Source organism: Temnothorax nylanderi, unplaced genomic scaffold (genome assembly GCF_030848795.1).
Source record: "Temnothorax nylanderi isolate EJ_2023f unplaced genomic scaffold, tnyl_v1.0 TNYL_tig0264_pilon, whole genome shotgun sequence".
Lineage (NCBI taxonomy): Eukaryota > Metazoa > Arthropoda > Insecta > Hymenoptera > Formicidae > Temnothorax > Temnothorax nylanderi.
The window spans coordinates 240,111-247,164 of NW_027249326.1; positions in this window are offsets into that span (position 1 = coordinate 240,111).

Here is a 7,054-nt window from a genome sequence, read left to right on the forward strand (position 1 = left end):
TTTGTTACTGTAACAAAATTTGGTAGTTTCAACAAAACATTTCTCTCAGTGTACACTTAAAATAACACGTTATTCGTGGAATATAAACGTTCGAAATAAAGTTGTTCGTAGCTGGCAAGAGAAAGGAGTAAATGCGATGATTAACGAGAGTGGTTCGGGTATCGCAATAATAATCATGGACTTTCATTGCAGGACACACTATAAAATTCTTCTCACTCTATCTTAAAAAATAACCACAATAATATGATATAAGTTACTGAATATTAATAATTAAAAATAAGCATAAACAATTTACAAGCAATGTTTCATGTTGTATATATCGTTGTATATATTTTATTTATCGCATTGTCCCAGTAACGATCTAAATGATAAATCTAATCTTTGGGTTATTATCATGAAAAATCGACTATTGTTGGAATATGAGATGTCACTCTGTCGGTTTTGATCGATGCTTTAAAAGCTTTTTAAACCTCTCTCGCTAATCACTGTCGACACCAATACGAGATGTCCGCAATAGAGATGTGCAATTAGAGAACTATTCGAATGCGAATCTCATACCCGATTCGCTTCAACTCGAATGAAATTTTGTCGATTCGACTCAATTCGAATTCGAAAGAGAAAATAAAATTTAATTCGACTTGATTTGACATAAAAAATCCTTGAATCGCACATCGCACATCTCTAGTCCGCAATCGAGAAAAAGCAATCTGCCTATCAAATTACAAGTACGCACATTACAATTCATTCTGCCTCCCAAGAGTTCAATTATAAAACGTCAGAGATCTATACCTCGTTTGCGTCGCTTGTAGAACTGTCCAAGATTTACACACAAAATACGCAGCAAGCAATTTTTACAAAAACTGTGTAAAATTACTTGTTACAAATTTTGTTTTATTCTTAAATATATGTAATATTTGCGATAAACGATATTTGTGTGAATGTAATGGAACTCTCTGTCGAGAGATTCATTTGTCTTTAATTAAAGTGAGAAGCAGTAAATGCGCAACCTGAGGCAAAAGGCGGCAAAGTAAAAGTCTAGAGTGGGAACTTTAATTCGCGTTTGTGTAAGCGCAAAGAACACGGACGGAAAAATAAAGGCGCGGGTGGAAAGGGAGGATCTTTGCTGTTTCCGCGCTGCTTCATCGTGTATGCTACTACACTAGAGACTGAATAGTTCGTTACGCCGCGCCGTAATACGTACTCCGGCGCGGCACTTCTTATGTATCGTAAAAAGAGGTATAAACAGCCAGCATTGTTCTTACCTTGCTAAGACGAGCTGCACATGCACGTGCTCTAGAATACAAACTTCAGGTAACGCTGCTCAAACAAAGGAAAAAATTTAATAATTTTTTAACACAAACGTTTTAATCTTCCAACATTTTAATCTTCCAATAACTGATCCATAAGTTATTTTTAGAGCGTAGTAAAATTAGGTAGAGGAGACTGGGGCGAAGTCATCACCGGGGCGGAGTTGTCATTGCAATTATCTCGAAATCTGTATGTTGTGTGAACTCGCCATTAATACTGTAAACGCGGCTTATGGTGCCCACGTGACCAACGGAGTTTAGTGAGGTTATGTGCCACATTGTGATTCTTATCGAGGCAAACGTGTTTTCGGAGGTCAAAAGTAAAATTTTTTGCGCGTCAAAAATTTGTAATATCTTAAATATTATTGTGTCTCCGAATCTCAAAGTAAATGATTCTAAAGAGTAATGCATGCTGAACACGAATCCAGTAAATTTTTTTTTATTTTTATTGATTTCTAATATTTTATGAGCGACCAAACTTGAAACTAATTGTGTCCGAGGCGAAGTCGTCACCAAGCCATATCATGGAGGCTTCCGGCGAAAATCAAAGTCAAAGGAGCAGGAGTGGTCGGATTCCGACGAGAACTTGGATAATATGTGCTGCGTATGCTCAGAGATGACAGAATAGAGCTGATGGGAAACATGCGAGCGTAGGGCACATAAGTGTGTGCGCTTTTCTTGTAATTATTTTCCGCCATCGTGTTTTTAATTAATGTTTCCATTTTTCTATTAAAAAATAATTAATAAAATGTATCCTATCATTTTTCATGATCGGAATTATGAATTTTTATTTAAAATTCAGTCCGAGAATGGAGTAACGACTCCGCCCCGGCAATTTTGACATTTCAATTTTTGCACCTTTGTCGTTTTCACTCTATACCAGTTGAACAAAGCGACGTAGACGTAAAAATGTCCGTATAAATTTTGTAGCCAAGGGTTCTCTCTTTACAACGGTATACCACATTTTACTAAAATTATTTGTTTTGTTGTTAAAAATCGGCACCGAAAAAATAGTGACGACTTCGCCCCGGTCTCCCCTATACTTTAATTGCATTTGTTATGGATATAATGACGGCATTATTTTGAATTCGAATCGAATCGACAAAATTTTATTCGAGTCCAAGCGAATCGAATCGTTGAAATATAATTTTTATTTAACAATATAATTATTACTAGATTGAATTTTAACACGTAGATAATAAGAGACTATTTTAACGTGGAAAAATAACATTAATTATATAATACAAATTCTTTTTAAAGCAAAACATATTTAAATATATTTAATATAAAACTAATAAAATATACTTTATTTAATTCAATTTACGTTTTACACGATACTTCCACAGATTCGCATCATAATTGTTACAAAATTAACGACGACGTTTCATTATTTTACTCAAGCGAAATAATTACTATCTTAATCGAAAAATACAAGAGTCTCTTTTTCCGGACGCAAGTTCTTAATTAAATAAATCTAAGATTAATTTTGTCAATTTTCGCAAGTTTCTGTATTCTGTATGAAACAAGTGTTTTTGTAACATCACTTTGCACAGGCAAAGGTATCGCAAACTGAGAAAAAGTGGAAACTACTTTGCAGCGCATTGAATCCTCGTGAATCTCGTATTTATTTCCCAGAAGTTCGTACGCAGCAACGTCACCTCCCTCGCCCCCACCTCCCTCCGTCACCACCCTCGCCCCCACCGCCCTCATCTCCCCAGAATCCTTTTTACGCTTAAAGTTTTTCTTGTACGGTAGGTATGCGATACGATCGGAATAAGAAGGAGGCCGGTAAAAACCGTCGACCGTTTTATAACGGCGCAAGACAAACGATATAGTCACGGTGTACATCGTCGCAGTTATCGACACAGGAAGAAATATGGAAAACTGCCTCAGAAAAATGTATTGATCCCCCTTTCATAATAAAGGCCAGTCATTTTTATATTTCAAGGTATAACGGAGAGACTGAAATGACCACTTTTCCTACGATATTTCATCATTATCTCTGAAAATATATAAATTGTATATTAAAATGCCAATTTTTGCGCCAACATTAATTGTTCATGATTTAAGACATATAAGAACCATTATAATACTTTGTTTTTTTTTCTATTATACCTGTTATCCTTCTGTCTGTAAACTCATGCTTACGTGATTTAAGAGGTTACAGGACCCTGGCAGAAGTAATGAGACGGCCTACGCCACAATTAAGACGCAGTATTATAGTAGTAAGTAGTATCTTTTCGCGCTAGTTCACAACGACGCCGCTAAACGACGCATGATCGCAAGACCAACTCATAAGTAAATTTCAGTTGGGGACAAATTTAGGCAGGCCCTTCGTAGTTTTAAGTTTGAGTAAAGTTATATACTTACCATTTTACAAGAATTCGAATTACGTAAATAGGAGTGTAACTTTACTCATGTTTATTTCTACCAATGTAGATTAATTTTAATCTCGGTTACTTTCTTTAACTTACTTTCTGTCCTAACATTAAACTGCAACTCGCAAGGGGCCTGCTTACATATATATCTTGTAACAAGAATCCGAATTGCATAAATTGATAACTAAAACTTTACTTATTGTTAGACCAGTATTTTTACTACCCTTGCTCTTTACTTCTATCACCACATTTTAATAACTCAACAAAAACTCAATAATATTAATAATAATAATTCAAGAAAATAGAATAGGTGTTAATTTGACGGCGACGGCAATCACAGACGAAACAATAACCGCGCGCGTTATTAAAATGTGGCGTGATAAAAGTAAAGAGCAAAGGGGTAGTAATACTGGTAATCCAACGTAACTGTTGTCATTCCATCTCAAAGAATCAACGCGCGTGGACAAGGGAGAAATTAAAAAAGGAGTAAAAACGGTCACATTTACAAGCAAAACTGAATTTCAGCTCAGTGATTTGGAACAAGCTGCATTGAAAGGGCCGATCGATTTAAAACAGTTCAGAAGCATTTAATCTTAATTAATAATATTCATCTTCTATATCTTGTTACACCTTGCGACAGTGTATCTAAAATTACTCCTATCGGCAGTATCTACTATGATGTGATAATAGAATTGACTGAAAGTCAAATGCAAGTTGCTCGACTTCTTGGAATAACGGAACAGAAGCTACGGCAAATAAATTACGTGACGATATTAAGCTGAGTCTACAATGAGAATTTAAGGCGTAAAGCTTTCTAGCTTTAAGTCTTAAGTCGTAAGAAATTGACAAATCACAGTCGAATTATTTCTTACGGTTTAAAAAGCTTAAAGCTTAAATTTTACGCCTTAAATTTTTCTTGTAGACTCCGTCTAATGCCTAAGTCTGTTAAAAAGAGAGTAGTTCACAGGTTTTATGTATAACATTAATAGTACATGAATTGTGTAATCATCATATAGTTTATTTCTGAAAAATATCAACTTGATAGAGGTCTATACAAAGTCTTTTAAATGCGGTCTCAATGTTCGCAATCGTCAGTAGTCAGATTTTGTCAAGAATTACCCAAGTTTTGGGCATTTACTGAGATGTTAAGTACATTTAGTAAAGAATCATCTTATTGTTATGCCTATCAGAGTTAAAAGAATTGATGGAACTGCCATCAGTTAAAATAGAGCTCGTCAATTGAACAAAGTCGGGTATAAAACTTTACAATCTATAGCAAGAGCCAATCCCAGAGAAAAAAAGATTCCATATTTAAGTAATAAAATAGTCGCGCAATATATAACTGCAGCTTTGCAAAACTTTTAGTATTGCAAAGAGCAGGGGATTTAAAAGATGCGTCTTGTGCTGGCGTATATCGCCACAGTAAAAATTAGGAAAAATTTGGGGAGTTGTAAAAAGTTGTAAATTAATAGAAGTATAAACTTTTTGTTATGTATGTCTGCTTGTTATATATGTTAACTATTTAACGATATATCTTTGTATAAAACAATTAGATTTTATGATGTATATTAACATCATTGTATCCATTTCAATTCTGTTCTGCGAAAGAATTATACTTCAACAGTAATCATCCTAGCCTCAACAAGAGTGATATGAAGCCAGTATAATTAATTTTATATATTTAATTTATTAGAGTCATAGTTATCAGTTCATGAAGCGGATTTTGAAAAAAAAACAATATTTCGCAAAATGGGAGTCATATAAAATCAAATTTAATTTTTTTACTGAAAAATTCGAGTTTGTAAAATAAATAAACAAAAAATGGTTATGTTTGCAAACAGCCTCCATGAACCGATGCAGACAATTATGATAAACATTTGTGTCAAATATGAAGTTAATCGAATGAACCGTGATGTTAATATTTATTATAAAATCTAATTTGTTTATATCAAGATATTGTTAAATGTACTTAATAGACATACCTAACAAAAAATTCATACTCGATCCTATTAATTTACAACTTTTTAAAACTTTCCAAAGTTTTCCTCATTTTTATTACTTCTATCAGAGTCTTGTAACTCCTAAAGTAGGTAAGTTTATTAATACTTATTCATATGCGACAAAAATCTACTTTTACTAGTGTCATCAAATAATAAAGAATGTAAAACATTGTTGCGAATTTACGGTTTCTTTAAGATACTCATCATTTTTCTTATCGTATAGGGTCATATTTCATGCTGATCGCGTACTTCCTGAGCCTTCATAAGTTGTTTCCTATGACGTAAATAACTATAAGCAGACGACTATAAGCGAATAAGTGCGTCGTAAGCAAAACTGGATTTCTCGTGCGCCTGCATTTTCTCTGCTTGCCATTCTTCGATGCGTCGTGAAAAAAAAATCAGACATAACGCTTGCCATTTTATAGTCGACTGTTAAATATTTATGGCATGTCGGAATATGTACTTATAGAAAGGATGCAGTTGCTAACAAGAGTAAAAAGATCAAATGAAAAATAATTTCTCTATATGATAATACTTTAACTTATATAGCGAGAAAATACTTCAATTTCTAATTTTGATCGTGTACATCCAATCTGTGCGAATATAATGTATAATTGAATTTAATTAACTTGTAATAATCTAATAAATTATTATAGAATGTAAATTCTAGGAAAAAACCTACTTTTATAATTGAGTTTCGAAAAAAAATTTTTAACGTTTATTTCAATTTTATTTTGCAGTGTAATTAATTTTCCTCACACAAACATAATATACTATATATAATCAACACATATAAATTTCTCATTAAAAATGAGTATTTTTCTGAATACAGAAAGCTATGAAAACACCTTTTAAACGTTGCGTCTAACAATCTCCGACAGGATGCTTGTGTTTAATTAAGGACGTAAATTAAAGTACTGCAAAATGTACGTTTGTTTTTCATTAGGCGCTTGTAAGAATAGAATCGACGTAACGTTCGCGATGTATTTCGCGGCGCCAATTCTTTTCACAGAGGCGCGGCTCGGTGTACTCTAAACGCACCCGTTTGTCTCTCGCAAAGTACTGAGACTGCTCTTTGTGTTTCGTTTGCATAGACGCGGGAGCAAAACGACGACGCGGCGACGCAGCGCGAAGGAGTTACGTCTATTATTTATACTGCCAGTACACACCACGGGAATCCGTGGAGAGACCGTGAACAAACGCGCAGTGATATACCAACTGGCCATGGCCCAATGGACGTGCATGCCAATTTAGTAATGCGTATTATCCGCAGAACAGCGTACTGGCATGCGTTACCGCGAGTGCTCGGGACAACACGAGAGAATCAAACCACGAAAAGGAAACTCTTTAAATCTTACGACGGCGACGT